At 42.9% G+C, this 13,967-nt stretch overlaps 1 long non-coding RNA gene across 1 annotated transcript; it reads left to right on the top strand.

Moving 5' to 3' along the window:
• The first annotated feature begins 1,019 nt into the window (after positions 1 to 1,019).
• Positions 1,020 to 4,018, top strand: LOC127543784 (uncharacterized). The gene is made up of 2 exons (XR_007949303.1): positions 1,020 to 1,096; positions 3,369 to 4,018. It is a non-coding gene; the product is annotated as an uncharacterized LOC127543784 (long non-coding RNA).
• The last annotated feature ends 9,949 nt before the right edge of the window (positions 4,019 to 13,967 follow it).

Below are 13,967 nucleotides of genomic sequence, written 5' to 3'. Positions count from 1 at the left end.
CTCATCTGAGATCATAGAGGTACTAAGTGTGAGAGGGAGGAGCTAGATCTAGATTCTCTGACCACTGAACCATACTGCCTCTGCCTGATTATCCACACAACCATACACCCCAGCATGATCAGACCACAGGGACACAGCTGCTGAACTCCACGGAACCCCCGCTGGGTTTCTAGCTTTCCTCATCGCCAAACGAAGTTGCCGAGGCAATCCCGGGGGGGCCCTCCCTAAGATCTTTGGTTGCCTGGGATGACGTCTCCTGCAACCTTCATGAGTTCTGCCAGCCAGAAAGGCCAAGAGTGGGGGCAAAACCCAGGAGAAATCAGATCCAGCCAGAATCTCCACCTAAAGCAAGAAATGAGCGCCCCACTTCCACTGTACGTGTCCACACTTCTCGTGAGCGTGTCCATAGGTGAGCCTGGGTTCTCGATGACTCTTTGCAGAGCACAGGCTCTGGAGCTGGGCCAGACTGGAAAGACTTTAAGTGTGAATCTAGTAATGGACTGTTTATTGCCTGGGCCCAACCTGGCCAAACCCAGAAAGCTGCTTCCCAGCTGCGCTCCAGGGAGATGACTTTTTCAGCCACAGTATCTCTGAAGACGACTCCCCCATAAAGGGAAAGGCTGATAAAATCACAGATTCTTAGAAGAACGGGCTTATAATTTCAGAGAGATGGACGGGACCCTGGCCCCGGATTATTTCTATAACTTCCTCTGTTCCTCTTCCCCTTCCCCCGTTGGATTTTCTTTTATTCTTTGCCTAACTTTGGAAGGTTCCCGCAGAAGTTCCTATTGATGGTGGTGGCCAGTGAGCAGAGGCTCACTTTGTACTTTTACCCACCAAGTACCCGGGTCTTCCCAGAGCCCCAAGCAGATATTGTCCCTTTGCTTCTCCGCCTCTCCCTCCCCCTTCTGCCTCTCAGCAGGACATCCTATTAAGGTCAGGAGCCAGGGTATTGCCACCTGATACCGACTGTTGGCTACTCATCGAGAAGGGGAGATAAGGTCATAGCTCCAGGCCCCCAGCACCTGAAGGTAGAGGGAACGGGACGATTGGATACCTCTTTAAAGAGGTGATTGAATTTAGTGTATGGATGGGGGTGAGCAGATTTTTTTTCTCCTTCTCCTTTCATGCCATTATGCTCTCCTCACTCTAATTTGGAAGTCTTAGGATCATAGAAGAAACCTTGGGGGTTTCCTGATCTAGTCCTCCCATTTTACAGATGAGGAAACCGAGGCTCCAAGAGGGAAAATGTTTTGCCGAAGATCCTGTAGGAAGTGGGTGATAGATTTTAAATTTGAACTCGGGTCCTTTCATTACATTTTTGCCTTGCCAATTCAGGGCAGCCAAGTGGCACAGTGGATTGAAGGCCAGACCCGTAATCCAGGAAAACTGGGGCTCAAAACTGGCTCTAGACATTTACTAGAAGTGTGATCTTGGACAAGTCATTATTAACCCTGTTTGCCTCAGTTTCCTCGCCCATACAATCAGCTGAAAAAGGAAAAATCAAACTGCTTCAGAACCTTTTCTAAGAAAACCCCAAAAGGGATCACGAGTGTCAGATATGACTAAAAAACTACTGAATAACAGCAATGGGCCACAGCAGTGTTCATTCAGGGAGACTGGTCAGAGCCCTCTGTGGGCTGGTTACTGCTTGCAATTATCTGCAAGGTCAGGTTACTAACTGTCAGGACTGCTGGGTACATACTCTATGGGACACTGTTTTAGGCTCCAATCTCTCTCCTTGACAAAACGGGCAACGTTACCCTTCTGTCCCTCTTGGAAAGAGCGAGGAGGTGCATGAAGGGCCTCAATGCCCTCCCAGGGAACCTTCTTTGAGCTGGCTTCGGTCTGCTCCAAAATAACTTTGCCCTACCCCAGTGGGGCATGAGTAACTGCTTTAATTTTAACCTCAGGCAGCGTGTTATGTAACTCTGGCAGCTTCACCTCTTTAGCAGGGTCACCTGCTTCTCTGCCCTCTGGAACCAGTTTGGTTCTCACAGAACAGGGGATCTGGGTGGGTCTGGAGGAGTGCTGAGCCGGGAGGCAGGAGTCTTGGGTTCTTTGCTCTGTGTTCTTGACTTCCTGGGATCTTTGTCTTGGGGTTTCTTTGCTTGTGGTTGGGCTGGGGGTGGAGTGGGGGAGCCCATGGGAAGGGTGGGAGAAGAAGAAATCAGTCCCTACCCCTGCAAGGTTGTGGAGTCAAGGACTTTTATTTAGTCCTCAGCCCCTGAGTACTGGATCGATGCTTTTCTCTCCCTCATCTTTTCTTTCTATTGCCTTTCATGGAGTCCAGTCTGGATTCCCATTTCCCCCAAGGAACAGAAGGACCCAAGAGGATTGAGCAATGACACTGTGTTAGGCTGCGCAGGTATAGAAATAAAATGGGCACATCCCTGTCCTCAAAGAACTTATCATCTAAAGGGAGACACAAAATTCCCACTGCACTCCATCCCAAGTTAGTCAATAAGCATTTATTGAATACCTATTATATGCCAAGCTCTGTGCTAAGGTTACAAAGAGACAAAAACAGATCCCTGTTCTCAAGGAGCTTATATTCTTTTTATTTTTATTTTTATTTTAATAGCCTTTTATTTACAGGTGATATATATGAGTAACTTTACAGCATGACAATTGCCAAACTCTTGTTCCAACTTTCCCCCTCCTTCCCCCCACCTCCTCCCCCAGATGGCAGGATGACCAGTAGATGTTAAATATATTAAAGTATAAGTTAGATACACAATAAGTATACATGACCAAACCATTATTTTGCTGTATAAAAAGAATCGGACTCTGAAATATTGTACAATTAGCCTGTGAAGGAAATCCAAAATGCAGGTGGGCAAAAATATAGGGATTGGGAATTCCATGTAGTGGTTCCTAGCCATCTCCCAGAATTCTTTCGCTGGGCGTAGCTGGTTCAGTTCATTCCTGCTCCATTGGAACTAATTTGGTTCATCTCATTGCTGAGGATGGCCAGGTCCATCAGAATCGGTCGTCATATAATATTGTTGTTGGAGTGTATAATGATCTCCTGGCTCTGCTGATTTCACTCAGCATCAGTTCATGTAAGTCTCAAAGAGCTTATATTCTAATGTAAACGGAGAAAACATGAATACATACAAGATATATACAGAATAAATGGAGGGTAATCTCATGGGAAGACATCAGCATGGATGGGAACTGGGAAAGGCTTCTTGTAGAAGGCAGGGTTTGGGGGATTTCCCTCAAGTGTTAAATCCAACTATGTCACCATCTCCCTTCCCTCCCACTCAATACACCATTGGCTCCCTGTTCCTCTAGAATCAAATATAAATTCTACTTAGTATATTTAAAGCTCTTTATGACCTGTCCCCTGCTCACCTTTTTAGTCTGTCTCGGTTCAATCCAGTTTACTGGACATCACCCCGTGATGGTAGTAGTCTTTGAAAACAAAGAAGCAGGAAAAGGAAAAGCAGAAGGAGAAGAAGGAGAGAAGGAAAAGAAGAAGGAGAAGAAAAAGAAGGAAGAGGAGAAGGAGGAGGAGAAGAAAAAGGAAAAGGAGATGAAGAATTATAAGAATGATGATGAAGAGCAGAAGCAGCAAAAACATCCTATTTCTCTGCTCCCCAAACTCCACCCTCTCGCTATCCTGGCTGAGCAATGAACTATTTTTCAGAAGATGGGTTACTTCCAGACTTTATGTCCCCTGCCTCTTTGCCTCTACCACTTGTTTTTCTGGCTTGCTTTAGATTTCAGCTCCAATCTCACCTTCTGTAGGAGGCCTTTCTCAGTTTCCCATATGCTAATGCTGCTATTCTCTGCCCCCACTCCCCCCATCCTCCCCAGCCCCACCCATTATTTTATTTGAATTTTGTATTACTTCCACACCAAAGTGTTTTCTCCTCCATTAAAATGGGGTCTCCTTGAAGGCAGGGAGTTTTCATTTTTTGTTTCTTTTTTCTTTGGCTCTTTAGAGTGTAGGATGATATATGGCATGGAGAAAGTGGATGTTTAATAAAAGCTTACTGATTGATGCATGTATATAGGATATTTGTATATGTACTTATATAAGATATGTATATATGTATATACATATGCATGTGTGTTGATATATACATAAATGAATACACACATATAGGGCAGAAACAAGGAACTCTTGTCCTAACAACTGGGGGACATTAGCCCTTGGGTTTTATCAATAACCCCATAGCTCCTCTCCTCTCCTTTTCCCTTTGCTGACTCCTCTTACCACCTGCCTCCTCTCTCTCCCTCCCCACCAATCTCAGGGACTATTATGGAACAGTTTGCTAGAACTTCTGACGGGCAAGAATGGCCTGATTAAAATTATTCATTTGGATTTGGAATGACTGCCCACCCCAATGTATCAAATTAAAGCTGGAAGGGAACCTAAGTCCAATTTCCTATTGGATCTGTGAAGAAACTGAGACTCAGAGAAGTCATACTATAGATCCTCTGGATCTAAATGAAAACCTTAGTAAGCTCCCCCCTCCCCCCCTCCACTCTTTCTCTATCCCCCCATCTCCGTGTTTTCCAGACCAAGGGCTCCGGTTATCCTTGGCTGGCTAGGTCTCTCCCTCAGTAGAAGGGTGGGAAGAGTAATCTGATGCTAGACAGTGAAGGGCTTTAAAAGTTAAACTGAAGAGATTATAGTTTATCCTAAAAACAAAAACAAACAAACAAAAAAAAACACTGACATAGCATCCACCTCACAGGATTGTTGTGAGAATCAAATGAGATAATATACGTGGAGTGTTTCATGAATTACAGTTCTCTCTCCTTTTGATTTCCCTTTCTTCCTTCTTTTTTTCTATTTCTTTTCTCCTCTTTTGTTCTCTCCTTCCCTCCCTTCCTCCCTCTCTCTCTCCCTCCCTCCCTCCCTCCCTTCCTTCCTTCCTTCCTTCCTTCCTTCCTTCCTTCCTTCCTTCCTTCCTCTTTCCTTCCTTCGTTTCTTCTTTCCTTCCTTCATCCCTTCCTTCCTTCTTCCCTCCCTCCTTCTTTCCTTCCTTCCTTCCTTCCTTCCTTCCTTCCTTCCTTCCTTCCTTCTTTTCTTCCTTCATCCCTTCCTTCCTTCATCCCTTCCTTCCTTCCCTCCCTCCCTCCCTCCCTTCTTTCCTTCCTTCCTTCCTTCCTTCCTTCTTTCCTTCCTTCATCCCTTTCTTCCTTCCTTCTTCCCTCCCTTCCTTCTTTCCTTCCTTCCTTCCTTCCTTCCTTCCTTCCTTCCTTCCTTCCTTCCTTCCTTCCTTCCTTCCTTTATTCGTTTCTCTCTCTCCCATGTGTATGTATTGTGTGTGTGTGTGTGTGTGTGTGTGTGTGTGTGTGTGTATTAGCTATTTATTACTCCTGAGAAGGGGATTGCCATGGTCAGACTTTGCTTTGGGAGTATTCATTTGGCAGCCATGGAAGATGGATTGAATGGGGGAGAAGCCAGATGTGCAGGGAGCCCACGTAGGAGGGGATTATAATTTTCCCATTGGGAGGTGATAAGGACCTGTAGCAGGGTGGTGGCCATGGGAGTGGAGAAGAGGGGCCAGAAGGGACAGCTGCTATGGCGTTGGAGCAGTCAAGACTCGCCAGCTGATTGACAACAGGAAAGAGGGGCTCACCGCCAAAGGGGAGGGAGGAAGTGGGGATGATGCTGATGCTGAGATAATGAACTCTGGTGACTGGGGGGATGGAGGTACCCTAAAAAAGGGAGATTGGGAGGAGGGGAGAACTGGAAATGTTTGTCGGCAGCAGAGAAAACGCCAGTGGTTAAGGAAAGATTGAAAAGTAGCTAAGAAGATGGTAAATGGGGCAGACTTTCAGAGCGGAGAAGAGGGAATAAGGTCAAGGACACGAGTGGAGGGGCTGGCTTTGGCCAGAAGGGCAGCCTCTTTGTTCGATCCTGGAGCAAAGTGGAGAAGTTGAGGCAGTTTCAGGTACAGATCTGGGGGAAGGTGCCGACTTGGCCAGATCATCTTAACATTTTTCAGAAAATAAAGGTCAAGCTCTTTCACTGACATGGAAGGAGGAGAGGATGACATAGAAGGCTTGAGAAGGATGAGCGGTTTTGGAACAGCTGACCGGTGTGTAAGAGAGTGACTCTCAGGGAAAGGTCATAAGACAGGCAAAGTCTGGAGGGGAACAAATATAGAAGGAAAATAGTGAATTCTGTTTGAGAGATGATGAATTTAGGACATTTCCAGAACACAGGGTCAGAGGTCAGAGGAACCAATACAGATTTTTTGCTGCTTGAGACCTTAGAGGTCATTAGTCCAACCCTCTCATTTTACTCATGGAGAAACTGAGGGTCAGGTTCCCTCAGTGATTTATTCAGGATCGAACAGGTTGTAACTTTATGGTAGGATTTGAATCAAGGTCTCCTTGATGCTACGTCCATTTTCCTTCTCAGTAACATAGCAAACGAAATGATCTCAGGAGAGAGATTAGGGATGGATGTATAGCTTTGAGAATCATATGTCTAAATGCGGGATCCCATCAATGGACTACTTACAGTTATCTAGAACCTCTCCCTTAGATTATGACCACAGACTCCTTGCTGGTTTCCCTGATTCAGTTCTCCCCTCTCCAATCCCCTTGGCTCACACCTACTAGGCCAATCTTCCTAAAATAGCCTGGAGAACACTAGAGAACTTGCTCAGGAACCTCTATTAGCTATCTATATTAGAGATAACCTAAGACCTGCTACCATTTAGCCCTGTGACCACGAGCAATTATAATGAGTATTTATTTGATTTAATGAGCATTTATTTAATTAACGAGTATTTTAATGCTTGAAGGTCAGCTTATTTATCTGAAAAAAGGAGGATAATGCAGACTCAGGATAAATGAAATTCTTCATGTAAAGGGTCTTGTAGTTTTAAAGTATGATGTCAATGGGAGATTTTGTTATTGCTATTGTTGAAATAATAGTAATTGCAAACATGGGATTTTGGGAGGGACCTTAGGAGAAAGAGCAGGGAAAAAGCTACCCCATGCTATGATAGGGTCATGCACTCAGGCCGTGCTGGGTGTGTGGGCAACAGTCCCACCAGCTGGAGGTTTGCAGTTGCTGAGACATCAGGGACACGGCATTTGGGGGCCAGTACCAGCTGACCTCCACGTTAGGGGGAGGGCGGGGAGGGAGCTAAATCTGAAACCGAGCTACACTTGGTCCCATCACTCCTAGGGGAGGATGGGGGAGGGGGCGGAGCAGGGACTCTGTCCAGCACAGCCCATGACCCAGGGGGATGGCAAGGAGACACCTCTGGGCTGAGCTTCCCACTTTCCACTCCCTGTGGAATCAGCTCCATCCAGAGGCGAGAGCAGACCTGCTCCCAGGCAGAAGATTGGAGGGATTAGTTGGAAGCGACTTTAGGAGACATTCTGTCTAGTACCCTCATTTAACAGGGGTACCAACTCTTGTTTGGGGGCCCAAGAGACTAGTCCAATATCACTCAGGTACTACGTGGCAAAGATGGAATCTGAACTCAGTTCCTCTGGCCCCAAATCTTGCACTGTCCCCACTATATCAGGCTTCCTCAAGTCAAAGTCGAGATTCAGTCCTAAGATTTAGGCGTAGTGAGCTTTTCACGACACTGTGAATTTTTTCCCCTTTCAAAAAAGCACATCTTTTGTTTTTTAAATCACCAACATTTCAAAATATATTCTTGAATCAAATATTAAATAACATACCATGTGTTAACATCCATGTCCCACACCAGGGTCCCCCATCTCTGAAATAAAGCACGACATAAATGTTTTCGCCTATCTTTTGTGGGCCAAGCTTGGTTGGTAAAATCTCCCAGCATTCACTTGTGCTTATTTTGTTGTTTTTTCTCTTTCCACTGATACTATTCTACAGGTATTGAGTATGTCGTTCTCCTGATTCGCTTTACTTCACTTCGCATCAGTTCAGATAAATCTTCCTTATATTTCTCTATTCTTATTTTAGTCTTTGTTTCTTATGTCACATTGATATTGTATTACATTGATATATCATCACTTCAATTCGGGGGTAGCCACTTTGTTGCTAGTTCTCTGTTGCTACAAAAACTGCTACGTTAAATATTTTGGTATATTTGAAGCCTTTCTTTTAGTCGGTGACCCCTGCCGGGTTCTATTTACCATCATGATCAAAGGGGTCGGAGAGTTGAGTCACTCTTTTTGCAGAATTGCGAATTGCTCTCTGGAATGGTTTTTTAACCAGTTCATAAAAACTTAAAATTAATTTTATTTTCAGTTTGAATTCTCCTCCCTTACCCGACCCATCGACAAGGCAAGAAAAACAAAATCGACTCTGAATGAAATATGACTATATGTAGTCATATTTAGTCATATACAACACATACACATAGTCATATACGATACACATAAACAACATATAGACACATATAGTCATATACATCAATACATAGATACAACATATAGTCATATACATTAATACAACACATATACATATACAGTCATACGCAACAACACATATATACAACATATGTGTGTGTATGTATAATATATATATAGTCATATGCAACAACCATCTCTTGATCCTATGTTACAGCACAATAACATTCAACCAATCATGTATTGTTCGACCATTCCTCAACCAATGGTAAGCCCCTCAATTTCTAATTATTGACCACAACAAAAAGAACTGCTATTATTAGTTTTGTATATGTGGGTTCTTTTTCTCCTTCTTTGAGCTCTTTGGGGTATAGAACTAGTAAGTAAGCAGAATTGAATAGTTTTTTGGGTACAGTTCCAAATGATTATATTAATTTTTCCATCTTTTCCTAACCACTCCAGTTCCAGCATTGACTATTCCCATCTTTTATCATGTGACAATTTCCTGAGTGTGATGTGAAAACTCAATTTTTATTTGGTAAATGTATATTTCCCTTATTATTTGAGCCCCAAAGCCCATTTATGTGGGACTCTCTCCTCACTGGTGGAGGTTATTCTATGCCTGGAATCTGTACGAGGGACAGGTGGAGTTAGTGAGAATGGGAAAGAAGAAATCTGAGGACTCGACTTTTACATTCAATGGAGAAGATGTACAATGCCGACTTCTTATCAGATCACTGAAGGGAGAGAAAGACTCGGAGAAGAAGCCAATGTGAGAGAAACAGGCGGTATCTAGCATGTATCTACCCCCAGCTGGTTACACTAGAGATTGCCGAGAATTTCCTTGTGGGGCAAGATCTGGGGTCATCATTCTTGGTTGAGCTGGGTTATCACTCCCAGAAAGAGTACTCTGTGCATTATCTGATACATATTCTTCTGTGTTTAGTTTCTCAGATTTCTGTTTTGCTGCTGACCTGGATCAATGGATTTATTTTCTCTGGGTGTTCATTGTGGAAATGGTATTTGATGGAAAGAGAATCAAGCCTTGGTCTCTTTCAATACATACGTACACTCCCAACCTCAACATTTCCTGTTCTAAGGCCCTTTCCAGCTCTGACATCCCCTGTTCTAAGGGTCTTTCAAGCTTTGACATAGTCCCATGAAGATCAAAGAAGAGCACGAAAGAGAGGAGAAAGGCACCATAAATAAAATTGATGAGATAATAGTAAAATGATAATTGCCATTTATGTCTTGGTTTCTACTTAAACAGTGTTTTATACTTATTTTCTCACTTAATCTTGAGTAAGTCTAAGAAGGGGGCAGTATAGTCCAGTGGAAAGAAGAGGGATTCTTTAGTTGGAGGGCACAGGTTCAAATCTTATGTGTGACTATATCCAACTTGACTTTTGAAGATTCTTTTTGTTCCTCATTTGGAAAATGAACATGTCGGACCAGAAGCCTCTTGTCTTTCTATGGTTTTATGTCTTGTTTCAGCCTCTTAGTGTTTGTTCCCGTTCTTCTGCCTGGTTCTTCCTATTGTTCTAGGTCTTTGTTCTGCCTCACGTCTCACTTTGCTCTTGGATGCCCTCCCTCAGAGTTTCTGACAATCCTGTGAGCCTGTCCAGAGCTTGTGCCCTGGGTCATCACAGCAGAAGGTTCATCTCACTGTTGACTCTTATTATCAGTGTGAAACAAATGACCACTGAGAGGCTTGGCCCTCAGCTTTCTTAAGTTTTTTAAGTGTAGGTTAGGTATCTCTTCCAGATGGCTTGTAACCTTCATCCATCCATCCATCCGTCCGTCCATCCGAACATTCATCCAATCAACCAACCAATGTTAAGAATATATTGTCCACAGTTCCCTTCTCTTCTTTTCTTCTCTCTCGCTTTCTTTCTCTTTTTCTATCTCTATCTTTCCATCTTTCTGTGTCTTTCTTTGTGTTTTTTTCATTTCTCTCGCTCTGTGTGCAGACATGGATGTATGTATATACATGTGTACCTATGTACATATATATGTGCACATGCATGTATATATTGTTTGGCACCCAGTCTTGGCTGCCCAGGAAGAATGACTTGTTGATGGATGTCTCAGGGCAGGAGTCAGTGACCTCTTAAAGGCACGAAAGTTCTCAGTAGAGCTAAGAAGTAGAGGCAAGAAGGCAGGGAGAGATAAGGGGCAGATAAATTGCCCAGTGAGGAAGTAGAGAGGACTTTTGGAACATTGACTCTTCTACTCAGAGCCTGTGTGATCTTATATAGTGAAAATGGCCCGCTTGGATTTTGGTTTTATTTCAAGTGCAATGAAGAGTATGATCTCTATGTTTCTTTTCTGCTAGAAGTGACTAGATTGCTGCTTATGTTTAAAAGACCTAGTAGTTTGAGTAGACTGCAGCACTATGGGATATGGAAGCCAAAAAATGCTGAGGCAACCTTTGGTTTTTATTAAAACATTTACTAGCTGTTCAGTCCAGAGCAAGTCACTTAAGGCTATTTGCCTCAGTTTCCTCATCTGTGAAATGATCTGGAGAAGAAAATGGCAAACCATTCTAGTATCTTTGCCAAGAAAACTTCAAATGGGGTTATGGAAAGTTGATTAGGCAACAACAATAGAAACAGACTTCCTAACAAAAGAATCACGGTATCATAGATTCAGAGCGAAATAGGATTTTAGAGTTCATCTAGTGTATGGACATTTTAATTTAGGATATGAGTCCTTACTTAAAGGGGGAATATAAAAGGGAGAAAAATCCTAATTTTTATTAACTTTTAACTGAAATGTAACATTTCCTTCAAATATCTAAAATCATTATTTTGGTAACGACTCCACAGCTTTATTAGATTTGTCAAAGGGGTCCCTGAGACAACATTGAGACAAAAAAAGTAAAGAACCCTCGATCCAGTTAGATCCTATTTGTAAAGTGGTTAGCACAGTGCCTGGCACAGTGAGTGCTTCTTCCCTTCCTATATATACATACATACATATATATATATACACACACATACATACATATATGGTCATATGCAACAAATTCTATTCTCTCCATTCAGTATAATCCTTCATCTTTAGGGAAAAGACAACATCCCACAAATATCAAATGGAGGTCACAATGGGGTGGTAAATTGGTATCCCTGGGATTTGAATTAAGGCCTCTTGAATCTAGACCTAAGCATTTTTGGGGGTCCTCTGCCTCCTAAGCTTGTAGTGACTGGTATTCTGAGGGAGTCTCTCCTATAAGTGTTAAGCAGTTCCAACCCTGATTCGATCTGAAATCAGATGAGACCTGGCACATTCAGGATGGCACAGTCCTATCCCAGTGTGCTCTCTGCACTAATTAGAGCCTATCTAGATTTCAGTTCTGGTTTTAGGAAGCATGTCGGTAGTCTGAGGAGCATCCAGGATGGTAAAAAAAGCCTTGAGAAGCTGCTGCAAATTAAAGATTGGTCAAAGAAACTGGGGATGTTTGGGTTAGAGAAGAGAAGACTTGGGACCACTTTCCGTATTTGAAGAGTTGTCATTTGGAAAAGGGAGTTAAATGTTATCTTTGGCCCTAAAGGGTAGAATTGGGAAGGTTGGCAGAAGTGGAAAAGTTATAGATTTAGGTTTGATATGAGGGGAAAGTTCTTAACAATGAGTCCTATGGATAAATAGGATGGCCTGCTTTGTTAGATACTAGCTCCTCCCATTAAAGATCTCTGAGCAAAGACAGCATGATCTCTTGTCGTTTTAGATGGGAATCTTGTTCCGGTGTAGACTGGACCTCTGCTCTCTTCCAGCTTTGACAGTCTGTGTTACCTTGGCCCTTTTCTTTGGCCCCAGATTTGAGTCTATGCAATTCAAAAGAGATCAAAGCCATTCTGGAGAACAATCTGGAACTGTGCTCAAAAAGTTATCACACTGTGCATCCCCTTTGACCCAGCAGTGCTCCTACTGGGCTTATATCCCAAAGAGATCTTAAAGGAGGGAAAGGGACCCACATGTGCAAAACCGTTTGTGGCGGCCGTCTTTGTAAGGGAAATTGGAAACTGAGTGGATGCCCATCAATTGGACAATGGCTGAATATGTGATGGAATATGACTGTAAAGAAATATTATTGTTCTGTAAGAAATGATCAGCAGGATGATTTCAGAGAGGCCTAGAGAGACTTACATGAACTGATGCTGAGTGAAATGAGCAGGACTAGGAGATCATGGTACAGGACAACAACAAGACTATACAACGATCAATTCTGATGGATATGGCTCTTTTCAATAATGAGATGATTCAAACCAGTTCCAATTGTTCAGTGATAAAGAGAGCCATCTGCACCCAAACAGAGGACTGTGGGAACAGAGGGTGGAACACAACATAGCATTTACACTCTTTTTGTTATTGTTTGCTTGCATTTTATCTTGCTTCTCTTTTTTTTTTTTCTTGTGCTGCATGCTAATTGTATAAATGTGTATGCATGTATTGGATTTAACATGCATTTCTACCATGTTTAACATATATTGGACTACTTGCTTTTGAGGGGAAGACTTAGGGGTATGGGGGAAAATTGGAACGTAGGGTTTTTCAGTGGCTAATGTTGAAGAATTGTCCATGTATATGTTTTGAAAAATAAAAAAAGATTCAATGAAAAAATTAAATAAATGCTGAGTGACAGAACAAAACAAAACAACCGCCCCCCCCCAAAAAAAACCCCAAAACAGGGGTTTGAAGCTATTTCACCAATAGGTACCCATTGAAGAGCAGAAATATATAGTCCAGTCAGACACAAAGAGACAGTCACCTGAAGAAAAAATAGCTTCAAGGGATGGAACCTTTATGCATAGATAGTAAAGAGAAGAAGGAAATGAGATCACGAGAGCCCAGCATGAGTAACTGGTGCAGAAGAGCTTTTGCATTCAAAGACCGCTGTGTGAAGCCTCTATAAAGAGAGAATGGATTTATTGACCCAGTAGTACAAGGACTTGTGAGTTGCCTTGGATTTGTTTACCTAACACATGTGCCTCATTACCATCAAGCTTTAGATCCGTGTCCGCTCTTTCCCACGGATACCGTGTCTATCAGTGGGAAGCTACCGCAAAGTTTATGGGGAGAAAGCTTTGGAACGACTGTTTTTGCTCTGCTACTTGAATAAATAAAGGCCTTTCTTGAGAGCTGGTTTTATCTATTGGCTGACTGGTAGTAAGAAGCATATTGATGGGGGCTTGTGAGCACTGACCTAGGAGCAGCAAGTCTCCTGCTTCCTTCTAGAACCTGAAGTGGGAGCCACTCTTTGGGGAATTTAATCCAAGAGTGGATTTTTATAAGCCAGAGGGGGTGCTATTCCTGGAAAGTCTAACCCCTTCTACTCCTGTTCAATTCTGCACAATTCAAACCCAAAAGCCCGTTCTCTAGTTTCCGATTCTCCTTGTTGATAACAACCCTTGGACCTCATTTAGAATCTTATTTATACTTCTCTCATGTACTTAGCTCAAATTATTTCTTATTTATTATAGATTTCTATAATAAATAAATGAATGAGAGAAGCTCTCAAAAGTGTCAGGAACTGTCCTAGGTGGTGTTCTTTGAGTTTAGACGGTTCTGGATCTCAGTTTCCCTCTTCTCCCACTGACTGCCTCTCTGAATATTCCATGCTATAAAAGTCCCATCTTCCCCTCCCC

The sequence above is a fragment of the Antechinus flavipes genome, chromosome 1, assembly GCF_016432865.1.
Source record: "Antechinus flavipes isolate AdamAnt ecotype Samford, QLD, Australia chromosome 1, AdamAnt_v2, whole genome shotgun sequence".
In the NCBI taxonomy this organism is placed as follows: domain Eukaryota; kingdom Metazoa; phylum Chordata; class Mammalia; order Dasyuromorphia; family Dasyuridae; genus Antechinus; species Antechinus flavipes.
Note: the sequence above shows the minus strand (reverse complement) of the source record. Positions and strands in the feature narration are given on the sequence as shown.